At 42.3% G+C, this 12,894-nt stretch overlaps 1 long non-coding RNA gene across 1 annotated transcript in view; it reads right to left on the bottom strand.

The window, feature by feature from the left end:
- Window positions 1-8,719, bottom strand: part of LOC147581145 (uncharacterized) — a 35,407-nt gene extending 26,688 nt beyond the window's left edge. The window contains exon 1 of the long non-coding RNA XR_015250853.1: window positions 8,550-8,719. This is a non-coding gene — a long non-coding RNA (uncharacterized LOC147581145). The remainder of the gene's footprint in view (window positions 1-8,549) is intronic.
- Window positions 8,720-12,894: the final 4,175 nt, after the last annotated feature.

The raw sequence follows: 12,894 nt of genomic DNA, 5'->3' as shown, positions 1-12,894 counted from the left end.
GTGCTCACAAGTGTGGCTCTCATCTGTCACCATACAACCCTATTACAGTATCTCGGACTATATTCCCCATGCTGTGCCTTTTATTCCCATGACTTACTCATTCTGTTAATGGAAGCCTGTATCTCACACTCCCCTTCACCCATTTTGCCCATCCCCCCACCCCTAACAATTGTACAAATTTTTAATGTTTTATATACTGGTGTGCTTTCTCTAAGTTGTAGCTTTCACCTAATTTCACAAAGAAAAACTGTGTGTGTGTGTGTGTGTGTGTGTGTGTGTGTGTGTGCCCACATGCAGTCTAGGGGGACCCCCTCCCCCCAAGAAAGTTGGTGTTTGTGAAAATAAGAGGATTGAAATATTTTGGCCTTTGGCTAATGTGGGAAAAACTCCTCAGCTATCAAAATTCTCTAGATAAGCTTTCAAAAAATGCCCAAGGCGGTTTCACTTCATACAATAGACACACTGTTGAAACAGGTTCGGCGGGTGGCCAACCTCCACCCATAGGCTTCAGGGTTTTGTGCTTTCTTCTACAACTAACTAAGCCTGACAAGATAGCTTATACTGACTTTAAATCTGAATCGATTCACTCAGTCTTCACCAAACTTTGGACCGTGAAACCCCTTAATCTTTCACAGATGTAGGATGGTGAATTTTGGTGAAATCATGAATAGAAGATGTAGTTTTGTTGCTGATATTACAACTGTCAGGGTTTTTAACAGCTTTATTGTGGTGTAGTTGACATACAATAAATTGCACATACTGAATGTGTTCAACTTGATCAATTTTGACATGGGTATAGCTATACCACCACAATCGAGATAATGAACATAGGCGTCACCTCTAAGAATTTCCTCCTGCCCTTTTATAATCCTTCTCTTCTGCCCTACCCTTCCAGACACTCTCCCCTCCCTGGGCAACCATGGGTCTGCTTTCTATCAACAGTAGTTTGCATTCTATAGAGAATTTTATATAAATGGAATAATATAGTCTGTACTGTTTTTTTCTGCTTCTTACACTCAGCATAATTATTTAGAGATTCATCTGTATATGTACCAAGAATTCTTTAAGATTTATTTATTTATTTTAGAGAGAGAAAGAGAGAGAGCAAGCAGGGGAGAGAGGCAGAAGGAGAGAGAGCAAGAGAGAATCTCAAGCAGATTCCACACTCAGTGTGGAGCCCGACGCAGGGCTCCATCCCATGACTTTGGCCTGAGCCAAAACAAGAGTCCGATGCTCAACTGACTGAGTCACCCACGTGCCCCTTTTTATGTATTTTAAGTCATTTCTACACACAACGTGGGGCTCAAACTTAGGACCCCTAGATCTAAAGTTACATGCTCTTCTGAATGAGCCAGCTAGGCGTCCCTATGTACCAAGAAATTTTTTTAAGTTTCATTATTTATTTTTGAGAGAAAGAGAGACCACACTTGCATGCAAATGAGGGAGGTACAGAGAGAAAGAGACAGAGAGGGAGGGAGAGATTGGGAGAGTATCCCAAGCAGATTCCCAGCTATCAGCACATGGAGCCCGGGGCTCCATCTCAGGAACCATGAGATTGTGACCAGAAATCGAGAGTTGGTTGCTTAACCAACTGAGCCACCCAGGCGCCCCTATACCAAGAATATTTTAATTAAAATTTGAGATTATAGGTCCACATGTGGTTGTAAGAAATAATACAGAGAGATCTTGTGTAGCCTTTACAAAGTTTCCCCCGTGGTAACTTCTTGTAAAACTATAGTGTAATTGGGGAGCCGGGCTGACTCTGTCAGTAAAGCAGGCGACTCTTGATCTTAGGGTCAAACAGTGAGTTCAAGCTCCGCATTAGGCCTAGAGCTTACTTCAAAAACAAAACAAAACAAAACAAAACAAAACAAAACAAAAGAACAACAAAAAACATGGTGCGCCTGGGATGGCTCAGTTGGTTAAGAATCTGACTTCGGTTCAGGTCATGGTCTCACAGTTTGTGGGTTCGAGCCCTGCGTCAGGCTCTTTGCTGACAGGTCAGAGCCTGGAGCCTGCTTTGCATTCTGTGTCTCCCTCTTCCGGCTCCTCCCCCACTGGCACTCTGTCTCTATATCTCAAAAATAAAGAAACATTAAAAAAAAAATTAAAGGAAAAAAAAAACCCAAATACAAAAAGACAGACAAAACGATAGTATAATATCACAGCCAGGGGGCGCCTGGGTGGTTCAGCCTCTGACTTTGGCTCAGGTCATGACCTCACGGTTTGTGAGTTTGAGCCCCCCATTTGGGCTTGCGGCTATCAGCGCAGAGCCTGTTTCTTTCTTACTTTTCTTTCTTTTTCTTTTCCTTCCTTCCTTCCTTCCTTCCTTCCTTCCTTCCTTCCTTTCCTTCCTTCCTTTCCTTCCTTCCTTCCTTCCTTCCTTCCTTCCTTCCTTCCCCTTTTTCTCTTTCTTTTTCTTTTTCTTGTTTCTTTTAATGTTTATTTATTTTTGAGAGAGACAGAAACGGATGTGAGCGGAGCAAGGGCAGAGAGAAAGAGAGATAGAATCCAGAGCAGGCTCCAGGCTCTGAGCAAGCTGTCAGCAAAGAGCCTGACGCGGGGCTTGAACCCACAAACTGCGACATCATGACCTGAGCTGAAGTTGGACGCTTAACCAACTGAGCCACCCAGGTGCCCCAGAGAGCCTGTTTCTGATCTTCTGTCCCCCTCTCTTTCTCTGCTCCTTCCCACCTTGTGCTTTCTCTCAAAAAGTAAATAAGTCTTAAAAAAATATATATCACAGCCAGGATATAGACATTGATACAATGTACTAATCTTACTGTCTTTGGAGTGCATTTAATTCTGTATAATTTTATCACATGTAGGTTCACGTTTCCAGCACCACCTTCAAGATACAAAAGAGTTTTATCACTGCAAGTTTCTCATGTTACCCTCACTAACCTCCCAACCACACTTCTCACATCAGTGTATTCTATTTTATTGCTGAGTAGTATTCTGTTGTATGAATATGCCACAATTTATTTATTCATTTACCTACTGATGGACATTTGGGTTGTTTCCAGACTTTGACTATTACAAATAAGGCTATGATAGGGGTGCTGGGGTGGCTCAGTCGGTTGGGTGGCCGACTACCACTCAGGTCATGATCTTGTGGTCTGTGAGTTTGAGCCCCGGATCTGGCTCTGTGCTGACAGCTCAGAGCCTGGAGCCTGCTTTGGATTCTGTGCCTCCCTCTCTCTCTATCCCTTCCCTGTTTGGTCTCTGTCTCTGTCTCTCTCTCTCAAAAATAATAAACATTAAAAAAATTTTTTTAAACAAATAAGGCTATTATAAACATTCATGTACAAGACTTTTTTTTTTTTTTTTTTTTTTTTTTTTCAGTAAGCTCTATGTGGGACTTGAACTCATGGCTCCCCAGATCAAGAGTTGTGTGCTCTGGGGACTGAGTCAGCCAGATGCCCCCATGTACCAGTCTTTATATGAACATATGCTTTCACTTTCTTGTTGAAATATATAAGAATGGAACAGCTGGTTCTTTTGGTAGGTGTATTCCTAACTTTATTTTTTTAATGTTTATTTTAGAGGGGGGGAGGGGCAGAGGGAGGGAGACAGAGTATCCAAAGTGAGCTCAGGGAAGAACCGGATGCAGAGCTCGAACTCATGAATGTGAGATCATGACCTGAGCTGAAGTCAGATGCTCAGCCAACTGAGCCATCTAGGCACGCCTGACAGACTTTTACAAAGTATTTGTTTGTACCCATCAGCAGGGTATGGGAATACCAGCTGCCACACATTCTCTCCAACACGCCAACCTTTTTAAAAAATATAGCTCTGGGGCGCCTGGGTGGCGCAGTCGGTTAAGCGTCCGACTTCAGCCAGGTCACGATCTCACGGTCCGTGAGTTCGAGCCCCGCGTCAGGCTCTGGGCTGATGGCTCGGAGCCTGGAGCCTGTTTCCGATTCTGTGTCTCCCTCTCTCTCTGACCCTCCCCCGTTCATGCTCTGTCTCTCTCTATCCCAAAAATAAATAAACGTTGAAAAAAAAAATCTTAAAAAAAAAAATAAATAAAAAATATAGCTCTGAGATATAATTCGCATGCCATACAATTCACCCATTTAAAGTGTACAATTACAGGGGCACCTGGCCGGCTTAGTTGGTGGAGCACGTGGCTCTTGATCTCAGAGTTGTGGGTTCAAGCCTCACGTTGGGTGTAGGAATTACTTAAAAGCAAAATCCAAAATCACAAAAAAATAAAAAATAGTGGGGCGCCTGGGTGGCTCAGTGGTTGAGCGGCCGACTTTGGCTCAGGTCACGATCTCGCGGTCCGTGAGTTCGAGCCCCACGTCGGGCTCCGTGCTGACAGCTCGGAGCCTGGAGCCTGTTTCAGATTCTGTGTCTCCCTCTCTCTGACCCTCCCCCATTCATGCTCTGTCTCTCTCTGTCTCAAAAATAAATAAACGTTAAAAAAATTAAAAAAATAAATAAATAAAAGAAAAAATAAAAAAAATAAAAAATAGAAAGTGTACAATTACACTTTCTGCTAAGTGACAATAATCCTAATATTGATGAAAGTCAGGTTACTTCTGGCAGTTTTGTTCTTTCCTCTAATATTTATTAAGTGGTGACTATGTGCTGGGCATATAGTTCCAGACACTCGGTATTTTAGCTATCACTTACAATGTAACTAATTACACCAGAATTTAGTAGCTTAAAACAATAAACTTTATCTCTCACAATCTCAGTACATTTGAAATTTGGGAGCACCTTAACTGGGTCTGGGTTAGAACGTCATAAGGTTGCAGAAAAGATGTTGGCCAGGACCGTGGTCATCTAAAGGCTCTACTGGGTTTAGGGCATTTCTTCCTAAGATGCCATTTAAAACCCTTCTTTTGAAGTCGCACTTGATAATTTCCATAGCATCCTGTTGGCTACTTAAGTCAGCTCTATCAATGTGAGAACCTCTTGGAACCTGGCCTCCACCATTTGGGAAATAAAGAAATGAAACAGACATATTATCTCTGCCCTCAAATCTTACATTCTAGTGGAGGTAGCTGGATAATAAATAATAAACATGACAAATTACTTAGCATCTAATGGAAAAAATGAATAAGGATTAAGGAACAAGGGCGCCTGAGTGGCTCAGCTGGCAGTGCATGTGACTCTTGATCTTGGGGCTGTAAGTTTGAGCCCCATGTTGGGTGTAGAGATTACTTAAAAATAAAAGCTTAAAGAGCAAGCAATGTTAAGATTGCTTTGGGATCAAGCTACGATTTAAAACAGGTTATCTGTAAACTTAAAAAAGAAAAAAACATTAAAGGGGTGCCTGGGTGACTCAGTCAGTTGAGTGTCTGACTCTTGATTTCGGCTCAGGTCATGATCTGACAGTTTGTGGGTTCAAGTCCCATGTGGAGTTCTGCACTGACAGCACTGAGCCTGCTTGGGATTCTCTCTCCCTCTCTCTCTGCCCCGCCCCGGCTCATGCGTGCACGTGCGCTCTCTCTCTCTCTCTCTCTCTCAAAAATAAACTTAAAAAATTTTTTTAAATAGGATGTTTGAAAAAAGAATAAAATAGGCTGTTTTGGGGCACCTGGCTGGCTTATTCAATATAACATGCAACTCTTGATCTTGAGATAGTGAGTTTGAGCTTCACATTGTAGATAGAGAGATTACTTAAAAATAAAATAAGAAAATAGGATGTTCCTGGTAGGTCTTATTGAGATGCTATTTATTTATTTATTTATTTATTTTATTTTTTTTTTTTCAACGTTTATTTATTTTGGGGACAGAGAGAGACAGAGCATGAACGGGGGAGGGGCAGAGAGAGAGGGAGACACAGAATCGGAAACAGTCTCCAGGCTCCGAGCCATCAGCCCAGAGCCCGACGCGGGGCTCGAACTCACGGACCGTGAGATCGTGACCTGGCTGAAGTCGGACGCTTAACCGACTGCGCCACCCAGGCGCCCCTTGAGATGCTATTTAAACAAAATATTTGGTTGGTGAGGGAGTGACCTATGTTGATATCTAAAGGAAGAGCATTCCAGGGCATAGTTGGTGTAAAGTTTCTGGGATAGAATCATGCCTGGTGCGTTCTAAAAAAGCAAGGAACCAGTGTTTCTGGACAGGGGTGAGCAAGGAGAAAGTAGATGAGGTCAGAGAGGAGGAAGGGGACAGACAAATCTATAAGGTAAGAAGTTTGGTTTGAAATTGAGTGAAATAGGGAAGAACTAGAAGGTTTTGAGCAGAGGGTTTTATACTTTTCATTCCCTCTCACTACGTCATGCACTTCTGTTCAGTAAATATTTGTGGATGGATTTCAGTGGGAGTTGTACGTGAAAATGCTGACTTTAGTAGTTACTAATAGTGACAAGTGTTGGGTGGCCGCAGGGCAGCCAGAGGGGGAGATGTTTTGAGGCACACAAGACATAGCGGAACCTTCGGACTGTATAACACATAGCTAAAAACAATTTAGAAATACGAAGATAATTCACAGACTTTCCAAAAAAACATTTCGTAGCGATTCCCTTAATCTTTTTTTTTTTTTTAATTTTTTTTTCAACGTTTTTATTTATTTTTGGGACAGAGAGAGACAGAGCATGAACGGGGGAGGGGCAGAGAGAGAGGGAGACACAGAATCGGAAACAGGCTCCAGGCTCTGAGCCATCAGCCCAGAGCCCAATGTGGGGCTCGAACTCACGGACTGCGAGATCGTGACCTGGCTGAAGTCGGACGCTTAACCGACTGCGCCACCCAGGCGCCCCTTCCCTTAATCTTGACAGCAAGCTTTTGGCATCAAGATTCTCTTCACCAGTTGCCTCCCATACTTAAAACTTCAGTCCTGCTGTCTCACTCATTCTTTTGAATGGAGATAAAGGATTCATTTTGATTACTGATAAAACTTGATGGCCTTTTACATTATGACCAGTGAATAGCACATCATACAGTGCCATTCAGTGACAATGTAGTTTTTAAAAGGAGAATCAAGGGGCGCCTGGGTGGCTCAGTTGGTTAAGCATCCGACTTCAGCTCAGGTCACGATCTCACGGTCCGTGAGTTCGAGCCCCGCATCAGGTTCTGGGCTGATGGCTCAGAGCCTGGAGCCTGCTTCTGATTCTGTGTCTCCCTCTCTCTCTGACCCTCCCCCGTTCATGCTCTGTCTCTCTCTCTCTCAAAAATAAATAAACGTTAAAAAAAAAAAAATTAAAAAGAAAAAAAAAGGAGAATCAACAATGATAACACTTGATAATTTGATAAGAACTGAATGAGATTTCCTTTCAGAGTGTAGAACAATTAGCTACTAGATTAGGGATGTACTGATCATAACTGTCCGGTGCAAGAAAGGTTAGGTTGTGAAGCAATAGTTTTCATTAGGTTCTATAATGTCCTTGAGCAAGTCTTGCCTCCTGGCATAGTAACAACAGGAATGATTATTTGCAATGGGAGGATCTACTTTTCAGCTGTAAGAACTGTTTGTTTTTCTAGGAAATGAGGGGTGTATTTTATATATATTTTAGTACCATGTTCTAAAAGTGTCTAATAAAAATTCTTTTTTTTTTTTTTTTTTTTTTTTTTTTAAACGTTTATTTATTTTTTTGGGACAGAGAGAGACCGAGCATGAACGGGGGAGGGGCAGAGAGAGAGGGAGACACAGAATCAGAAACAGGCTCCAGGCTCTGAGCCATCAGCCCAGAGCCCGACGCGGGGCTCGAACTCACAGACCGCGAGATCGTGACCTGGCTGAAGTCGGACGCTTAACCGACTGCGCCACCCAGGCGCCCCAAAAATTCTAAATATTAAGCAGAATTATTCTGCCTTTAGTGTAGAGCTCATTTCCTCAGGACACGTAGCACCAGCAGTCAAATATGTTTTGAATGAACCTAATGAGCGGGGTGGCTGGCCTATGTCCCCAAATGCTAGCTGAATGCTTGCTTTATCTGGGCGGCATTGTGGTAGCGTCCCCTCCCTAAGGAAAAGAAAAAGAAGAAAAAGAAAAAGAAAAAGAGAGAAAGAGAAAGAGAAAAAGAGAAAGAGAAAGAGAAAGAAAAAGAACAAGAACAAGAAAAAGAAAAAGAAAACCAAAAAACCTCAAGGCAACCTGGCTAGGCACAATCCCTCACGACCTTGTAAGATGAGGCCACTTAATCAGACTGCATGTTTGTTACCATATATGGGAGACAAAGAAGTAGAAAATATATAAAAAAAACTATGCCACGTGGGGTTAGGAGCTCAGTTCTTCCTGTAGGAACCCAAGTGAGCTGTGCTAGCACGAAAAAAGTTGCTTCCTGGAAAGAGAAGCCTCGGTGTCAGGACTCTGTGTGTGAGAATCCTGCTACAGCATGATTTCCACAAAGACAGGAAAATGACCCTCAGCTGTCCCCTTTCTCATTCCTCAGTTTCCACATTCGGAAGTACATAAAGCTCTAGATCAGTGCTACAAAGTGTGTGGTGCTATCAGCCCCAAACGGCTGCCAGTTTGCAAACAGATAAATACAGAAACTGAGGGCAAGTATTCGGAGTTTTTATAACTATTTGGCAGAGTGATCTTGTCTGCTGAATAATTATTGAAAAAACAAAACAAAACACTGTACCTTTTAGGAGAGCCTGGGTGGCTCAGTCGGTTAAGCGGTTAAGCGTCGTCTTCGACTCAGGTCATGATCTCGCGGGTTCATGAGTTTGAGCCCTGCATCGGGCTCTGTGCTGACAGTTCAGAGCCTGGAGCCTGCTTGGGATTCTGTATCTCCCTCTCTCTCTGCCCCTCCCTAACTCACGTCAAAATAAATAAAACATTAAAAAAACATTAAAAAATAAAAAAACATTAAAAAAAACAAAACAAAACAAAACCACACTGTTATCTTTTAAAACAATCCATGTTCATAGTATCTGGCTTTTTGCAGTGTAGTCTTTTAGGCCATGAGAATTTGGAAATAAAAACTGTTCCAGATGACCCTTTACCTCTGAGGTCAATCAGAAAAATGCCATTGATTCCTGCATGAACCCAGCCTTGTTTTCATGAATGTGTGAATGCCGGTGGCCTCAATCTCTCAACCTAGTCTGTGACCTTGGCCTCCATTCCATTTCTGCATCAGGACTGAAAACCAGTGTACAAAGGCCTCCGTGGTGGTGTGCCTGCCCAGCGGGAGCTTCTAACTCAGCACTATCCCTGCAGAGTGCAGGTTATGGTAGGAGGCTCAAGGGAATTGGCAGCCAACAGCAGGAACAGTTTCTGTTGTTAGATATTATTTACTACTCAAATGGTAAGCCAGTATACCCCTATGGGTTTTGATAGCTACACCGAATTTCATTGTGGGATTGTTTGACCAGGGCCCTACAGGTGCGTAGGTTTGTTTTGCTTATGTGAATCAATCCCTTTAAGTCATCAATAAATTTAATAATTTGAGAATAGGTTAGGCATTCTTTATGAAAGTACACATAGTCTCACAGCCCCAGTGTAGCAAATTTGGGTTTATACACCTTTTGGCTCATTAAACATATCCAAAAGCAAACCTATTCTCTTCTAGCCCAATCCTCCTCACCCTCCTTGTCAAGTAGGACCAAACCAGAAAACTCCAGGTTTCCTACTTGTTCTTTGGTGTCTCCTATTTATTATTTTGTTGCTGGGACTTCACCAAGTTAGCAGTCACATTTACCTCTCCTCTTGCAGAGGCTAACTGGTCTCTGGAAATCTAGCCTAACTTCCCCCAATCCATTTGGAAGTTCCTCACAGGATTATCTTTTTGGCCTCTTTAAATTCCCCCCCTCCCCCCAACCCCGTTAAGTTTCTTCAAGTATTTCCCTCATTATACAAAAGTCTTGTATAAACCATTTCTTGAGGGGCTCAGATGTGAGCTGTCCTGGTAAGGAAATCGATGCGTTGGTCCTGGGAGCAGGGGTCAAGGGAAAATGAAATCTAAGTTTACTACCAGAGCACCCACCATCTTAACCACTTCCCCTCCTATTCATTCAGCTCCTCCGCATAAATGGAGATGCTTGCAATTCACCTCCATCTCTTTGAAACAAGATCTTAGAATGCTACATCCTTGCTTTTTAGTGGATTCTCACAGCTGTTTGGCCCAACCTCCCCAGGGAAGAGGCAGACTCTTCCATACTCTTGTAACACATGCCTTGATCACAATCATGAGTTTATGCATCTATTTCCTCTACAAGATCCCTGGAGGGGGAATGATTATGGCTCATTTATATATGCTCAGCATCTGGCACTGTGGCTCTTAGTTCATAATTTTTGGCTGAACGCATGTTAATTTTACCTGTACAGTAACCTAGTTCTCCTAAAAAGGTTGGTTGAGCTTTGTTCAGTATGAACTTTCATTTATTAGCTCCATGCCTTTTCCTTTTTAACGTTTATTTATTGAGAGAGCACGCATGCGAGCAGCAAAGAGGCAGAGAGGGGGAGAGAATCCGAAGCAAGTTTTGCAGTCAGTCCGCAGCCTAACGTGGGACTCAAACCCATGAACCGTGAGATCATGACGTGAGTCGGACCCTCAACTGACTGAGCCATCAGGCGCCCCTCTTTCAAGAATTTAATGTAGGGAGGGGCACCTGGGCGACTCAGTTCTTTGACCATCCGACTTCGACTCAGGTCATGATCTCATGGTTGAGTTTGAGCCCCGCGTCAGGGTCTGTGCTGACAGCTCAGAGCCTGGAGCCTGCTTTGGATTCTGTGTCTTCCTCTCTCTCTGCCCCTCCCCACTCATACTCGTCTCTCTCAAAAAAAAAAAAAAAAAAAAAAAAAGTAACACAGGGGGTGTGCCTGGGTGGCTCAGTCGGTTAAGTGACTCACTTTGGCTCGGGTCACGATCTGTATTCGTGGGTTTGAGCCCCACGTCAGGCTCTCTGCTGTCAGCGCAGTCTGCTTCAGATCCTGTGTCCCTCTCTGCCCTCCCCAGCTCGTCCTCTCAAAATTACTAAAACTTTTTTCAAAAATAAAAATTTAATGTAGCTGCATAGAAATGGCCACATGAACTAACCAGCACCTTAACTTTTGACATCTTGGTTTTTTCTACACACAATTTTGTTTAGGACTATATACACATTTTGAAAAATTTCTTCAAAACAAAAAATGGATTACCAGATTATCCTCCCTAGGAAGTATTTTCCATCATTGGGTTAGTGTTTATTTCCAGAAAGCCTCATCAGTGTTAAGATTTCATTATTTCAACTCATTTTACAGGCTTTCAGTCCTTGCAAAATGATCAGTGCTGGTTGGGAAAATGGTTGAGGGGCAGATCCAAGGAATCTGCTTGGAGAGCCAGGGTCAAGGACATCAAGGGATTAATGGAGGCCTTTCTAACTTCCAGGGTTCACCTCAACCTCTTACTACTAAAATGCTAAAGATGAAGGCAAAACAGGAAAATGTGCTATCAAGAGTGGGGTATTAATTCTTGAATTGTAAAGTAGGTGAAATAATTCAATTCCCACGTTTTAGGGTAGGCGTGAAAAGGATTATTTTTAAAAGTGGACTGAAATACTGCAGTGACTAAGAAAACAAGTTGGGGGTGGGGTGCCTAGCTGGTTCAGTTGGTCAAGTTGTACTCTTGGTTTGGGTTCAGGTCATGATCTGTCATGAGATCCAGCCACGCATTTAGGTGCTGACAGTGGATTCTCTCTGCCCCTCCTCTGCTCGTCCTCTCTCAAAATAAACTTAAAAGAGTTGAACACTTATTTCTATTTGTGAAACCTGGAGGAAAGTTACTTTATTTTCTTTTAATGTTTATTTTGAAAGAGAAATGAGAGAATTGGGCAAAGTTATTCAAACAAGACATTTCTGCCCCCAGTATTTGGGAGCCTGTTTTAGACCTAAAGTTCCATCACTAAACTCCCCCAAGGACAGGATTATCTTAACAGATAAAGGAGACAAGCCGTATGATCATTCCATGGGTACCAAAAGGGGGAGGAGAGGTCTGATAAAATTCAACACCCATTCCTGAGAAAATCAGAGAATATGTAAAAGGCATCTAACTAGACATCTACACATAGAAACCAACAGCAAACATTTCTGATGGACTATGCAATAAATGTTTCCTTTCTAAAACTTAAGAGAGGACTTTATTTAATGGAGGACCAGGACAAGACTCAGGCAAGCAAAGCCCCCAGGGAGCAAAATGAAAGGATGTACTTATTCTCTCAGAAGACTGCTTGCAACAGTCTGGGAGCCCCTCCTGAATTTTGCCCCCTAGTCTACCCTTACCGCTTAAATTCAACATGTACTAGAGGTCCTAACCAGTGCATTAATGAAGAGCTTAGCAAGGTCCTATAATAAAAGATTTAAAAAATTAAAAATTACAAATCAGAAAATTCAAATGACACTAGCACCAAGGGCTCGTGAAAATCATACAAAACATCACACAGAACACTCCTGAGAAAAACTTAAATGACAACGGATCCTACCCAGGATACTACCCAATTCTAATTACTCAATCTCAGTCTCTTTTAAAAGTAGAAATTGAAGGTGCCTGACTGGCTCAGTCAGTAGAACATGCAACTCGTCATCTTGGGGTTGTGACTTCAAGCCCAACCTTGGGTGTAGAGCTTACTTAAAAAAATAAATTGATGAGTTTTAGTATCTACCCAGAAATACAGGTAACCCATGGAACAGTCAAAGCATGGTAACAAACTGGTCCAATACTTTAAAGGTAATTTAAATTCCAAAGTAATTCAACTTAAATTATGCCAAAACAAATTATTTTGTTTTAAAATGGTGAAAGAAAGCACAAATGGTGCCAGAGTTAACTGCACAATCACATGGGTTAAAAAGAAACTTCAATCCCTACCTCATACCACACATAGAAATCTGAGGTGGATCATAGATGTAAAAGCCAAAATTATGAAGGTTTCACAAGAAAACAATACCACCAACCACCACAATGTGAGGCTATGTAGATTTATTGAGACAGAAAAAGACCCATTCAGAAAGTT

Source organism: Puma concolor, chromosome B2 (assembly GCF_028749965.1).
Source record: "Puma concolor isolate L17-30 chromosome B2, mPumCon1.1.hap2, whole genome shotgun sequence".
Taxonomy (NCBI): Eukaryota; Metazoa; Chordata; class Mammalia; order Carnivora; family Felidae; genus Puma; species Puma concolor.
This window is presented reverse-complemented; position numbering and strand designations above follow the sequence as displayed.